Below are 15,265 nucleotides of genomic sequence, written 5' to 3'. Positions count from 1 at the left end.
TTTTACCTCATATAATTACCATTTTGTTGTTATGAGAACATTTAATATTTACTCTCACTCATCTTTTACCTCATATAATTACTATTTTGTTGTTATGAGAACATTTAATATTTACTCTCATACCAATTTTGAAGTATATAATACAGTGGTGTTAACTATAGTTGCCATGCTGTACTTCTAGGACCTTGGAGTTTATTAAACTTATGGTTGAAAATGTGTGCCCTTTGACCAACATCTCGCGATTTCCTCCAACCCAGAGCCCCTGGTAACCATCAATCTACCCTCTATTTCTCTGATTTTGACATTTTTCGATTTTATATATAAGTGAGATTATAGAGTATTTTTCTGTATCTGATTTATTTCAATAACATAATGCCCTCAAGATTCATCCAGGTTCTCATAAATGGCAGGGTTTCCTTTATTTTCATGGCTGATTTGTATTTTTTATTTATACACCACACTTTCTTTATCCAATCATCTGTCGATGGGCGCTTAGGTTGTTTCCATGTCTTGTCTATTATGAATACTGCCACAATGAACATGGGAGTGCAGATCTTCAAGATAGTAATTTCATTTCCTTTAAATATACACCCAGAAGTGGGATTGCTGGATCACGTGGTAGTTCTATTTTTCATGTTAAGGAATCTCTGTACTGTTTCCCATGGTAGTCCTACCAGCAGTGTACCAGGGTTCCTATTTCACCACACCCTCTCTAGCAGTTGTTATCTCTGGTCTTTTTGTGATAGTCATTCCAATACATATAAGATGGTATCTCATTGTGATTTTGATTGGCATTTTCCTGACAATAAGTTATGTTAAGCACCTTTTTATATACTTGTTGGGCCATTTGTATGTCTTATTTGTAAAAATATCTATTCAAGTACTTTGCCCATTTTTAATGTAGCTCTGATGTTGGGTACATATAATTGTTATATCCTCTCGATAAATTGACCCCTTTATCATTACATAATGACCTTCATGATCTCTTGTTAAAGTCTATTTTGTCTGATATATAAGTATAGCTACCCATGCTCTCTTGGTTTCAATTTGCATGACATACCTTTTTCTATCCCTTCACTGTGAGCCTGTGTGTGTCTTTAAAGTTGAAGTAGGTCTTTTGGGCATCATAGGTCTTGTTGTTGTTTTTTCTTGTGTGTTTTTCCCCCACGCATTCAGCCACTCTAAGCCATTTGATTGGATAATCTAATCCATCTATATTGAAATAATTTATTGATAGGTAAGGATATTGCCATCCTTTACATTGTTTTCTGGCTCTTTTGTACTTCCTTTGTTCCTTTCTTCCTTTCTCATTGTCGTCCTTTGTGAGTTGATGATTTTCCATAGTGATATACTTAGATTCCCTTCCTTTTATCTTGTCTGTATCTAGCATAGATTTTTGTTTTGTGTTTATTTTAAGGCTGACATAAAACATCTTGTAGATATAACAGTCTATTTTAAGCCAATAACTAAACTTTGTTCATGTATGAAAACTACCCTTTTACTCCTCCATTCTACATTTTAGGTTTTTGATATCACAATTTATATCTTTTTATATTATGTATCCATTAACAAGTTGTTATAACTATAATTCTATTTAATACTTTTCCCCCTGTAACCTGGAGTTAAATGGTAAACAAATCATCATATTACACTATTAGAGTTTGCTGAATCTGACTGTATACTTAACCTTTGGCAATATATTATACATTCTTATGTCTTTTTTTCCAGATTAACCTTTTTATTTTATTTATTTTATTTTTTAAAATTCTTTATTGTTTAAAGTATTACATATAGTATGACAGATGTCTCTTTTTCCCCCCATTGACCTCTCCCCTGCCACCCCCACCCCCTACATTCTTGTATGTTTTACATTTATGTTACTAATTAGTGTCCCTTTGTTACAGCTTGAAGACCTTTCAGTCTATCTAATAATGCAAGACTAGTGGTGATGAACTCCCTCAGATTTTGTTTGTTGGGAAAGTATTTATCTCTCCTTCACTTCTGAAGGACAACTTTGCCAGGTAAAATATTTTTGTTGGCAGTTTTTTCCTTTTAGCACTTTGAATATATCAGCCCATTCTCTCCTGGTCTGCAGATAAATCCACTCATAGCCTTATGGGGATTCTGTTGTATGAGAAATTTTTTTCTTCTCGCTGCTATTAAAATTCTCCTTTCATCTTTGATTTGAGACAGTTTTATTATAATGTATGTTGTAGAGCATTGTTTTGGATAGAAATTGTGGAGTGAGCTATTAGCTTCCTGATTTTGGATCTCTGAATCTGTCTCTAGGTTTGTAAAGTTCTCAGACATTATTTCTTATTGAAGTTTCCTATCCCCTTTTTGTTTGTTTTCTCCCCCTGGAACTTCAGTGATGCATAGTTTTTTCTCTTAACGGTGTCCCATACGCTTTCCTTATTTCTGTTCATTTTTTTTCTTTTTGTTTCTCTGACTTGGTAGTTTCAAGTGATATATTTTTGAGCTCACTGTTTCTTCTGCTTGGTTGGTGCCGTCTGCTGTTGAAGCTCTTACTGACTTCTTCAGTGCATTCATTGTATTCTTCAGTTCTAAAATTTCCTTTTGGTTCTCCTGTGTATTCTTTCTCTTTGTTGAACTTCTCATTTTGCTCTTGTATTGTTTTCCTGTATTGTCATTGATTGTTTACCTGTTCTCTTGTAGCTCTCTGAATATCTTTAGAACAATTATTTTCAATTCTTTATTGGGCAATTTCTGGGTTTCCATTGTTTGGTATCAGAAACTGGAAATTTACTGTGTTCCTTTGATAATGTCATGTTTCCCTGATTCTTTGTGATTCTCAATACCTTTGCATAGGTGTCTACACATTTGAAGAAGCAGTCACCCCTTCCAAAGTTTATGGACTGGCTTTAGTAAGGAAAGACCTTCAAGTGTGTGGGGGTACAGAGTGCAGTATGTTGTAAGCTCGGGTCTAGTGGTTCCGAGTACCAGTGTGGGTGTGTATGGCAGTTCTGGGTCCTGGCGGTGGGGCATGGTGTCTGTGACTCAGGCTGCTGGAGTCCATAACATTGGCAGCTATTGGTCCTTGATGAGCACTGTGGGGGCTTTTCAGTGGACACCAGGGTTGTTGGTTCCTCAGTGTCACCTCCAGGTCCAGTGGCTAGGGACTAGGGAAGGCAGTGTTGGTGACTGAAGCCACTGGTGTGTACACCTGGGCTGTGGGATCCAGCTGCTGGTGCTATATTGTGACAGGTGCCGATCTCAGAAACACACAGAGTGGTGGGGGTAGGGCAGACATCAAGGGTTGGTGCCAAGTGTGGGTGCACTGGCAACTGCAGGGTCTCTGGCTGTCAGTGTGCAGTCCTGTGGCTGCAGAGTCTTGCCATGGGTGTGCACAAGGCAGGGAGTTTGGTGACAGCAGTGGGGCTGGAGGTGTGCAAGTACAACGCTGAAGGAGCTCGCCTGGAGTGTGTGCACAGTGGTGGGTCAGTCATGGAAATCTAGGCTGGCATCTTACAATCATGCGGCTGCAGAAGCCAGGGCAGGATGTTCGTGCAGATCCCAAGCTCTGATAAGGAGGGAAGAGGTGTGGAGAGAGTGATTCAGGCATCTGGAGTCGGTATAATTAAAAAATAACAAAACCTGTAGGGTGAAAACCAGTGACATCTGCAGGGGTTCTGTTGCAGCTGTACTAGTTTCCTCAGTGGCTAGAACTGCTAGGGTCCTCTGCAGAGGGACCACTCTGGGAACCGTAATCATTTCTGCTGTGCAGTTGCTACTGCTAGTCCCTTCCCTTCTTCTTTGTCCCCAGCTTTCTCTATATGTCTCAGCCTTGCTGGTCTCTGGGTAGGGTGAAACCGATGTGGATTCTCTGTGCAGTGTCCTGGAAGGCTGGGGAAGCTGATCACTCACCCTGCTTTCCTTTTCCCAGCAAGGGAACCTCTTTCTAGCTGGCGAGTTCCCTCTTGGCACTGAGCAGTGCCATCCTGGGGGATGGGATGACGCACACAAAACGAAACTGTTCGTCCTTTCCTTTTTGTGCAGTTATTCTCAGGTGTTTTGTTTTTGTTTGTTTGTTTTTTTGTTTGTTCCGCAGTGTTGCTAAAGTTTCTTACGTGGACTCCCGATTCCCCCAGAGCTGTTTTTGTTGATGGATAGCTGTTTAATTGTTGATCTCTGTGGGGAAACAGAGGTTGGGGTTTCCTACTCCACCATCTTGGTGATGTCACTCCTTAGCATTGATATTTCATAGTGATTGTGATGGCGAAAGAGTTCATAAATTCATTGCAACATATTTTGGACTTAAAACAAAAGCTGAAGACGTCTTGAGCCTCTATCTCATCTCTGCTCTAAAAGATCCTTTTCTAGTTTTTGCATCTGTTGATATGTAATGTTTGGAATTTTTGCTTTGGGGAGGTCAGAACTTAGAGCAATTGTGGGCAAATGATGTTTCTTGTCCCACAAGGATCAGTTTTTTTGTTTTGTGTTTATCGCAATACTGCTTTGATTTATTAGTGTCCTTTATAAGTGATTCCTACAAACTAGGGGAAAAGTTCCTGCGGAGTAGAAGTCTTGTCTTCAATTTCGTTCCACTGCAGCATCTAATATATTTTGTTTCCATAGTGGATGCTTATAAATATTTGTTGTTTTCACATTTTGTACTCAGGCCCACTGATGCTGGGGAGGCGGGTCACTCTTGGTAAATCTTAAACACCCAAATTAGCTTATCAGACTATGAATTTTGTTAGCAAAGTTTGAAAACGGTTTGTGGTTTTTGTTATTTTATTGAGTATGGCAAACTTTATTTAAGGCATAGCAAGGCCTCCTTGATCACAGTTATGTATTGCAGAAGTTCAGAATGAAAGATTTATAAAATTTCTCAGTCCACTAAGAATATGAACTAGACAGAAAAATTAGCCATTGAGTAATAGTAAATGTCAGTGTTTTTTAAATTAACTTATTTTTTAGTTATAAGGAATGCATGCATTTTATTTATAATAGGGCTTCAAGATTTAAATATGCTGCTCAGAATATCTTCCCGTTGCTATGGGGAGTTCTGTTATTCATCAATGTAAGGTTTCCTACTTGGCAGCATTATGTATTTATGATGGCATCTGTGTTTGCTGGTTGTTGCATTTGCAGTGGAACTTGTACTTCAGCCAGTTGACGAGGGAGGGGAAAAGAAAGCAAATTAAACTTGACTTCTTGGCAGGGAAGCAGTAGCTTCTTGTTTCTTGGACCCATATATTCCAAGAACACCAAATACAACTGCAGTTGTGTGCCATAGTTACTCTACCTGTAAGTGACCATTTTTGCATTATAGTAACTTTGCATCATAATATAAAAAACCCAAAGTTAAAAACTAAATATAATGTCTTGTCGATTGACATTAGCCTCTGTAGAATGAAGCTTTATATATTGATTGATTTTAGTCAAAGGAAAATCATCATTATCATTAATATCATTGTATAAACTTTGGTTTACTTAAAACAAGTGAAAATTTAAATGAACTTTTAAGAGAGAATAATAGAATAGAAAATAAAAGTAAACTCAATATCTGGGATTTTTTTTTTAAAGAAAAAACAACTTTTAGTATATGTTTTAGAGTCAGTGCACATTAAACTCAAGCCAATATTCTAAACCCATCTATATCTACCACATAAACTTGGGATATTTTATCTTCTTGAAGGTTATCTGCAAATATACAAAGAAGTACCTTATTCACATTAAGAATATAGAAACACCTTCTTAATAGTGATTCTTAATATAAAGAACCAACAATTAACTCCTTAATGTGAACATATTAAATTATATTTATTGTAATTTATAGATTTGTAGATTAAATTTATTATAATTTATGTATTTTATTTTATTTTTTTGAACACTGGCTGTCTGTGAGGCAAAGTTGAATTAAATATCTACTAAGTTAACTTAGAACTTTGTGTAAAACCCAGCTATGTTACACAATTATATTTATGGGTTTTGGAACCTTATTATAAGTGAATACTCTGGTTGTGTCAGTATGTATAAAACAGAAGGCAATATGGACACAAAAATCTGTGAGAGTTTACTAATTAATTAATTAATTTTATTGAATATATTGGGGTGATATTGGTTAATAAAACATACCGATTTCAAATGTACAACTCAATAAAACATCATCTGCATATGGCATGTGTGTGTGCTCACCACCCAAAGTCAAGTCGCTTTCTGTCCCCATTTATTCCCCCTTTGCCCACTTCCATCTGCCCCTACCCCCCTTTCCCTCTGGCTATCACCATGTTGTTCATGTCTGTGTGTCAAAAAAATGCGTATTTATTTTTTGCTTAATCCCTTCACCTTTTTTAACTCAGGCTCCCAACCACCCTCTCCTCTGACAGCTGTCAGTCTTTTCTCTGTACCTATGCTTCTATTTTATGTTGTTTGTAAACTTATTTTGATTAGATTCCATGTAAGTGAGATCATATGGTGTTTGTCTTTTTCTGACTGGCTTACTTCACTTAGCATAGTAATTTCTAGATCCATCCATGTTGTTACAAAGATAAAATTTTCTTCTTCTTCTTCTTCTTCTTCTTTTTTTTTTTTTTAAGGCGGAGTAGTATTCCATAGAGTAAATGTACCATAGCATTTTTATCTAGTCATCTACTTATGGGTGCTTGGGCTATTTCCAGATCTTGACTATTGTAAATAACACTGCAATGAACATAGGGGTGCATATACTCTTTCAAATTAGTGTTTCAGGTTTCTTCAGATATATTCTCAGAAGTGGGATTGCTGGCACAATAGGTAATTTCACTTTTAATTTTTTGAGGAAACTCCATACTGCTTTCCACAGTGGCTGCACCAGTCTGCATTCCCACCAACAGTGGGTGAGGGTTACCTTTTCTTTATATCCTTGCCAGCACTTGTTTGTTGATTTATTGATGATATCCATTCTGACAGGTGTGACATTAAAATAAAGCCAAATTGGATATAGTCACCTCTATAGTTTATGTTGTTTGTATTATCTGTTGAGGTACAGAAAAAAAGGGATGCATTTTTAATGAATTTTCATCAGACAGATTGAACTAATGGATCAAGAGGAGATCATTTTGAGGCAAATTGGCATATTTATTGTGTTTGTATTCACTAGTATGTATTTCAACCTTTTCTTGTGTTATCTTTCTTTAAGCAATGACTGGTTGTTGGTATAAATTAGGTAATAAGAGACCAAAATTAGACGATTTAAAACTAAGTAATGATTAGTACCTTTCTGATGACCAGCAGTGCTCGGGTGAGTTATAAAAGAACAGCGACTGTATCTGCAGCACCTTCCTCTGATTTCTGATGGTCACCACACATATTACAGCACTGGTACTCCCAGCCTTTCCAAGTGTTCCGTTTTAGGTGCATAGCTACACATGATTTTTATTAACATTTTAAGAAGTAGATACTAAACAGATACCATTGTTAACTTGCACATCATGATCTCTTCAAAAAACCTTGTGGACCCTTGAGAATTACTATTTGGGAAATGCCAAATAGGAACTGATGTAGGCATAGGATTCCATTCAATTCTTAAGAAAAAGAGAGAATAGGAGAGCAAAAAGTTAGAGACTGAATTTAAGGCTTATTAAAAATTTAGGGGGTGGAAGAAGAAAAATATAGTAAAGGATAGAGAACTAAGGAAATGCAGCAGTTAGAGAGCAATCACCATGGAATGAATGAATGATATTACATACTTTATCTCATTGCGTACGTACACTAATTTAAATGAGAAAGTTGCAACTCAGAGAGATAATTTGCCCACAGTCACTTAGTAAGTGGTGGAGCAATGATGAGTGAAAGTAAGATCTGAAATAAAGCTCATGCTTCTCCTCAGCATTCCTTCTCTTTAATATCCAGAGATGCCGGAAAGAATCAGAAGAGGGTGACATAATAAAAGTTAAAGGAAGAGTTGCAACAAGAAAGTGTTCTGCATTACATGTGGCAGGGCCTTGAAGTGCCACTTCTAGCATCCAGAAGAAGCAAAGCCATATTCTGTGGCGTTAAGGAGACATATTTGTCTCTTTCACACACGACTTGTGCTTTATGCTGTTAGTGTTGTGTCTTTTATTCATTTTTTTTCCTGGTATCCCTAAGGGTTAGTACAGATTTTTCCTTACAGTAAGCACCAGACTGAGATCTTACAAGTACATTGACTACCTCAATGATATAATGTTTTCTAGGAAGTAAACAAGGGCTAGCACATGAATTTATTATAATTTTTTTGACATTGAGTTTGAAAAGTTACCTATAAGAAAGATAAATACCTTATGATCTCACTAACATGTGGAATCTAATGAACAAAATAAACTGATGAACAAAATGGAACCAGAAGAATGGATACATGGAACAGTATCCAGTGCCCAAGGGGAGGAGGGGGGTGACTGGATACAGAAGGTGAAGGGATTAGCTAGAGAACATATATGCATACCCTATGGACACGGACAATAGTTTGGTGAAGGCCAAGGGAGGGGGAGGCGGGGATGGATGGAGATAGGCAAAGGGCGGTGGGGGAGAACACCTCCAATAATGCCAACATTAAAAATTCTTAAAAGAATAAATTCTAAATGTATTTTTATTAAAGAATTAATTTTTTAGAGGGGTTTTAGGTTTATAACAAAATTAAGAGGAAGGTACATAGGTCCCTGCCCTTACACTCTCACCAGAGTGGTACATTTATTATCACCCGAAGTCCATAGTTTACCTTAGGGTTCACTCTTGGTGTTGCATTATAGTTTTGTTGGACAAAATATAATGACATATATGCATTGTTATAATGTTATATAGATATTTCCTTTGTCGTAAACATCCTCTGTGCTTTGCTTGTTTATCGCCTCCCCCCGCAACCTAGCAACCACTGATCTTTTGTCTCCATAGTTTTTTCTTTTCTAGAATGTATTTTCTTTTAAATTGTAGCTACATGGAGTTATGAGGTTTTATATTAGTCATATCTGTAATTCCATCTATCTTCCAAACTGGAATCATAAATAAAACTTTGATAAAAATTAAAAAATTGTTTATAAGAATAAATGTTTGTTAACATAACCATATAAAAATACACATGGAAAAATAGTGCCCTCAAGTGTGATTGAAAATACAGTTGTTAAAGAAACAAACAAATTTTAAAAAAGCAAAAAGAAAAAAAAAAGAAAATGTAGTTGTTAAGATTCTGGCCATTAGATTCTGTTCTTGTTGGTGATTAAAATAAAAAATACTTTTATTAATTTTACTTACAGAACTTAGAAAGGGTATAGGTGTTATTTAACATTTCTCTTTTGTAACGGGTAACAATTTTTTATTTAGAGATTCTATATCATAACATAACAGCATCTTTGTATAGAATTTCATATTAACTAGAGAAAATAAATAAGCTCAGTTCAGGTACATAGAAGTTTTGCTATGTGAAAAAATCTCACACTTAGTTTTTTATGACATATGGAAATGCTCTTTCAGAAAAGTTAAAACATTTTGAAAAACTAATTTAGTAACATGAATATATATACTGAAAAGCAATCAGTGTTTTCTACTTTGGTATTGCCACTTAGCCAGATTTGGTAGAAAGGTAATTCATAGAAATTCTGTTTGTGCACATTAAAATATAACTTGATTTAGAATATTGTCAAATAGAAGAGTCTAGAAATATGAATAAAAGAAAAAAAGACTACCAGTTTGTGGCATAAATGTAAATGATGACCTATTACAAGATTAATAAGCAGCTTCATTAAAGTTTCATTTAATTGTAGATTTTGATGCAACACTTAAAACATTGCTGTGGCTCAACTAAGTTATTCAATCGGGTAACAAGGAAATGAATAAGATTATGAGCCTTGTAACAAAGCCCTGAAATGAAATATCGCTTGGAAAATAGCAAGCTGGTTATGTGCCAGGGGAGGGGAACATATTAGAAGCACAAATGTTCCATCAGAGCCTTGTTTTTGAAAAGGAATAAAAGGAGTAAGTATATTACCATTTAAATGTTATTTTGTACTTATTAGACCTTCATTTCTAATGAACAAATGACAAAAGAGGATCAGGATTTTTGTAGAGTGAGTAGGAGCTATTGATCCCTTTCATTTTAAGTATGTCTTCTCTTGATTCTTTAATCTAGGACTGTTTCTTTTTGCAATAAAAGTTCAGGTAAAGGGCTTAAGCAAAACACACACACAAACAAACAAACAAAAACACATAAAAAACCTAGCAAACTCATACACATGGACAACAGTATGGTGGTCACCAGAGACAAAAGCAGGGTGTGGGGAGGTAGAAGGGAGTAAAGGGGTGATAAATGGCAATGGAAGGAGACTTGACTTGGGGTGCTGAACACACAATACAATATATAGATTATGTATTATAGAATTGCACACCTGAAACCTATATAATTTTATTAACCAATGTCACCCCAATAAATTCAATTAAAATAAAAAGGTCAGGTAGACAAATCTGAAGCAATTAATTACATCAAAGGGGATCTGGAACAGATAAATGTCTTTTAGAACCTGAATTATATATTTAAAAATACAATCTTCTACTTTCACATAGACCAAAAAGCTTCATATTTTCCTTTTAAAAGTAGAAGACAGAAAGCTTTTGTAGTTTAGGACTGCAGACTAAACAGTAAAAACCTCAAATCATGGTCAGCCTTACTTCCCAATATGGCTAAAATACGTTGCTCTATAACAGAAGTTATATTGCCTATAGAAAATATTCTATATCACAAAGCACTACTTTTAAAATAATTTAAATTCCAAATGAACAAACTTGTTAGTATTATAAGAATTCAACGTTCCTAAAATTCTTTGAACCTGAGGTAAGAGGTAGAATCTGATTTATTTATACTTTTTGTGAAAGATGACTTCTTAGCTTACCTAAAACTCCAAACATAGCTCTGATTTGCTATGGTGTTTGCTGAATTTTTAGGACTATTCTGTTTCCCTTTAATCAAATGAAGATCTATTACAAATCCAGTTTCTTCTTTGACTTGAGGCAGTAACTAGCTCCTGCATCTTTAAGCCTGAGCCCCATTCTCCTGCCATTTGCTTTGTTGGCAGTTTTGCAGATCAGTATGCTTTAGTTAGAAGGATATTTAACATTGTGGCTGATTTGGACGGCTTGAAATAAGATAGTCAGCTGGTGGGAGCCAATTCAGGCCACACATATTTAAGACTTAAATGCTGAATCTGTATGGGGCATGTAACTGTTCAGGAAATTGCCAAACAGGAGTCACACAACCTAAGTGCGGCAGACTGGGTGTGGTCTAAAATGGCCGAGCTTTCCAAATTTCCTGGCTTCCCCCCTCTGTCTGGATTATACAAAATCAATTTCCTTCAGTGTTGAAGCATCTAGCTAGCTCTTTTGGTTTATTTTATTTTATTTTTTTTTTTAACTAAGAGAAAAACTGATTTTGGGGAAAAAAGCTATGGCTCAACCATAAGTTTGTGTTAAGGATAAAGCTCAGTGGCAATAAAATACCCAAGTCTGTGTTTGTGTGGATCTAAGGTGAGCAAAACAACAGGATCTAATTATGTTGGGAAAGTAGAAAAATTGGAATATGCTGAATCTATCCATCTTTCTAATCTTTGAGTAAAAGCTGAATTCTTTCTCCAGTTGTGTTAATCCTTCACTTCTTTGACACTCATGAATTTAAAAGCTTGTGTAATTCTTATTTCTAAAGTTGTAAGAATTAACCATATAATAATTATAAGTAGTACTTGGTACATACAAAGTACTGAATGGATGATAGGTACTGATTTAAAGTAATGGTTATGTATTACCACTACTACTAGTAATGCTACAACCACTTGGGTCATTATCATGAATTTTCTTAGGTATTTTCAGTGACTTCTCATCCAAATAAAGTGCTGGAGAAAGATTTCACTGCCTCTTTCAAAATCTTTCGTGAGAATTTCCTTGACTCTTCTTCTTGGCCTACTATTTGAAGGATTTGGGATGCTTTTCCTTTACTTCTCTATTCTGCCTCAGGGAAAAGTTAAGTCCTCCCTCATTAGTTTAGATAATATTTTGTATTAAAGCATATACTAGCAACTTTAGGACTTAATACTTTATTGTATTATTGACTTTATTTAACAATTTCAAATTTATTCTCATCTCTTTGGTGAGTTCATAGGCTTTTAAAATGCCATCTGAAGTCATTGATTTACATATTTTATATCTTTTCCTCTGAATAATTTTCATAATATTCAACATCATGGTATAATTCAGCCCCAGGAATTATAGATGCTTAAATGATATTATTATATTAATTGGTCTACATTTCAGGTGAATAAATAAAGGAAGGAAGCAACTTAATCTTCCAATGTAGAATTTCATCTGACATGTAGGGTACCAGAAGAAAGTATAATTCTGTCCATGGGCTGTGGTTCTACTGCCTAATAAAATGCCACTGGGATGTACTACTGAAACCTTAAATTCAATTTGCCACAATTAAAAAATTTTTTTTCTTATACTTGTCTGCTTTTTCTTGGTTAATTTATTTACTATTGTTTTTAGTCACCAAAATGTAAACCTTGAACCTTTTTTCTCCCCTTCATGGTCTTTAAGGCTCTCCCTCTGAAATACCTCTAGAATCTGAATGTCTTTTCCATTTTTTATTTCCTTGATTCAGAGCTTTATTAAGTGATTGCTTATGTTCCTAATTGGTCTTCCAATCTCTCTAGCTTCCCAAGGTACCTTAGCAACCTTTGACTCTTTTGAATTTCTTATGGAATTAAGTCTGACTTTCTTGATAGGACCATTAAGGTCCTTTCTTGATTCGGTATTGTAATTATTGGTGGGTAAAGGTAGGACTTTAGGGTCACACACAGACCTGGATGCAAATGTCATCTTTACCACTTTCTGTGTGATTGCTCAAGCAGGTATCCCAACTTTACTAAGAATAGTTTCCATGTCAATAAATTGGTAATGATAAGAGCAATAACTGTGTTCAGCTCCTAGAAATTTTGTGAAGATTAAATTAGCTATAATCTATTTATAGTGCTCAGAATTTAAGTGTTCAATATGGTAGTTTCCATTTTTATTTCCCATCATTTCAGCCACTATGTCTATTGCTACTATGTTATTAGTTTTCCGATTTTGTCTATCTGCTTACGTTTTCTCTTTTCTACCTGATGAACTCCTACTTGTTCTTCAAAGACCTATTTATTTTTTATTTAAAAAATATTTTTATTGATTTAAAAGAGGAAGTGAGAGGGAGAGAGAGATAGAAACATCAATAATGAGAGAGAATCATTGATTGGCTGCCTCCAGCATGCCCCCTTCTGGAGATTGAGCCTGCAACCCTGGCAGGAATTGAACTTTGACCTCCTGGTTCATAGGTTGACGATAACCACTAAACCACAATGGCTGGGCATTCAAAGTCCTATTTAAATGCCACCTCTTCATGAAGATTTCCTTGGCTGAACTGACTTAATCACTCTTTTCTAAGTGTCACATTACATATTACTAATAATCGGGTTCATAACACTGTTATATATATATATATATTTGGAAGATGTTTTCCCTGATACATTTGAAAAATTTTGAAGGTAGAGACTATATCTAATTCATCTTTATGTCCACAGTGCCTAGCGCAGTGGTGAATGAAATAAAATGCAAATATTTCAACTTGTATTTCATCTTGGTTTTAAGCTCTTTTCCTCTTGAACTAGTTACCTCAAAAGATGGACAACTAAAAGTCTTCCTTAAAAGTAATTTAAAAAATAGTAAATTAAAAACACTTATTACTAATTTAGCACTGCTACAGAAAGTTTGGAAGATAAAGTAAAAAGCCACCCACAATCATACCATTGTCACATAATTTCTATTATTCTTTTGGCATTTTTCCTTCTAATTGTTTTTCCATAACCACATATTTGCATAGTTGTAATTTTAATGAACATTCAGTTTTTTGTTCTTTTTGTTTTTCCAAAGTATTATGTTTATATACTTCATATGCTATTACAGAGTATTTATAACCATTATTTTAAAAAACTACTTAATTATTCAAGCGAGTAATTATTATTTTTCTCCCCTTCCTGAGTATTTATTTATTGTTGTATATTTCTCTCAATTCTTCCTCTCCCTCCTTGCTATTTTAAATAATGCTGCAGCAGACAATTTCATAAAAGTAGCCTTTTATATCTATTGGATTAATTCCTTTATATACATTCATAAAATGAGTAGGTGAGTTCAGGTTAAGTACAAGAATTTTGGTATGGCTAGTCTGCAGGGTATCAGAGAGAAATTGGTAAGAGCTGAGGTTGGAAAAATAGGCAGTCACCAAATCATGATGAGGCTTCATACCATGCTACCAAATTTAGATTTAACCTATCAGCCATTAGGAACCATTGGAAGTTGTTGAGCAGGGGGCAGGGTTTAAAACAATACCCAAATTATGGTTGTCACATGATGCTGTGCATTTGGCAAAACTCATATAATTGCAGACCCAAACGAATAAATTTTACTAGATTTCAATTTCAAAATAAAGGAAATAAATAAAGATCACTTTGGCAATAGTATGGAGGATGAGTGACCTTTTTCCTGTCATAGTTTTGGGTTATCTTTGTCCTTAATCCTCTTCTCTAAAGTTGGATAATCATGAGTAATGTGATCTTGGTTCTCTTCATTTTAGCCAAATGCATTTAAAATCTCTAGACTCCAGGATTCAGTACGAAATCAAAGGAGCAGCAACAGCTTTTCCAGAATCATCTTCCTCAACCTGAGCTATTACGAGTGGGTAGGAAGGCTGGCACTGCCAGTGGAGCTACATGCCTTTCCTGCAATGCCAGCATTCAGAAAATCTTAGGCAATTTCTTTTCAGATCCAAGCTAAATTCACATGGAAGCCAAGCCTTTCTTTTTTGGAGAATTACTTTTCCAGTTGCACTGCTGACAAATCCTTCCTTCCTCTGTAGTCATTTCCTCACATTGCACTGCTTTTTCGTCATGTGCTTGCTGAACCACAGCAGCACTTAGTCCCACCACCTGGGGGATTGAATCTTGTGGTGTGTACTTCAAGAGCCATCCTAAGTGTCCCTGGTTTTGTTACCTGTTGTTCTTTCCACATGTTCTGGTTGTTTGTGGTCTTCCTACAGGAGCTACAGTGAGGGTTTTAATCTTCATTAACCAACAAAGTGATATCATTCATTCACACAAGCAGAAAACACTCTTCCAGCTTGTCAATTTTTTCTTTATATCTCACTGTTAACATTTACGAGTAAGCAAGTTTTTACTAAACTTTCTTACCATTTGCTTTTGTCTTATTACTCTCAAAA

General features: G+C 35.4%; 1 long non-coding RNA gene across 1 annotated transcript in view; it reads left to right on the top strand.

Annotated features, from left to right (window-relative positions):
• The first annotated feature begins 1,907 nt into the window (after positions 1–1,907).
• The window catches only part of LOC102246546, a 301,492-nt gene continuing 288,134 nt past the window's right edge, over positions 1,908–15,265 (top strand). Inside the window, exon 1 of the long non-coding RNA XR_001362641.1 lies at positions 1,908–2,021. This is a non-coding gene — a long non-coding RNA (uncharacterized LOC102246546). The remainder of the gene's footprint in view (positions 2,022–15,265) is intronic.

Source organism: Myotis brandtii, unplaced genomic scaffold, assembly GCF_000412655.1.
Source record: "Myotis brandtii unplaced genomic scaffold, ASM41265v1 scaffold285, whole genome shotgun sequence".
In the NCBI taxonomy this organism is placed as follows: Eukaryota; Metazoa; Chordata; class Mammalia; order Chiroptera; family Vespertilionidae; genus Myotis; species Myotis brandtii.
Note: the sequence above shows the minus strand (reverse complement) of the source record. Positions and strands in the feature narration are given on the sequence as shown.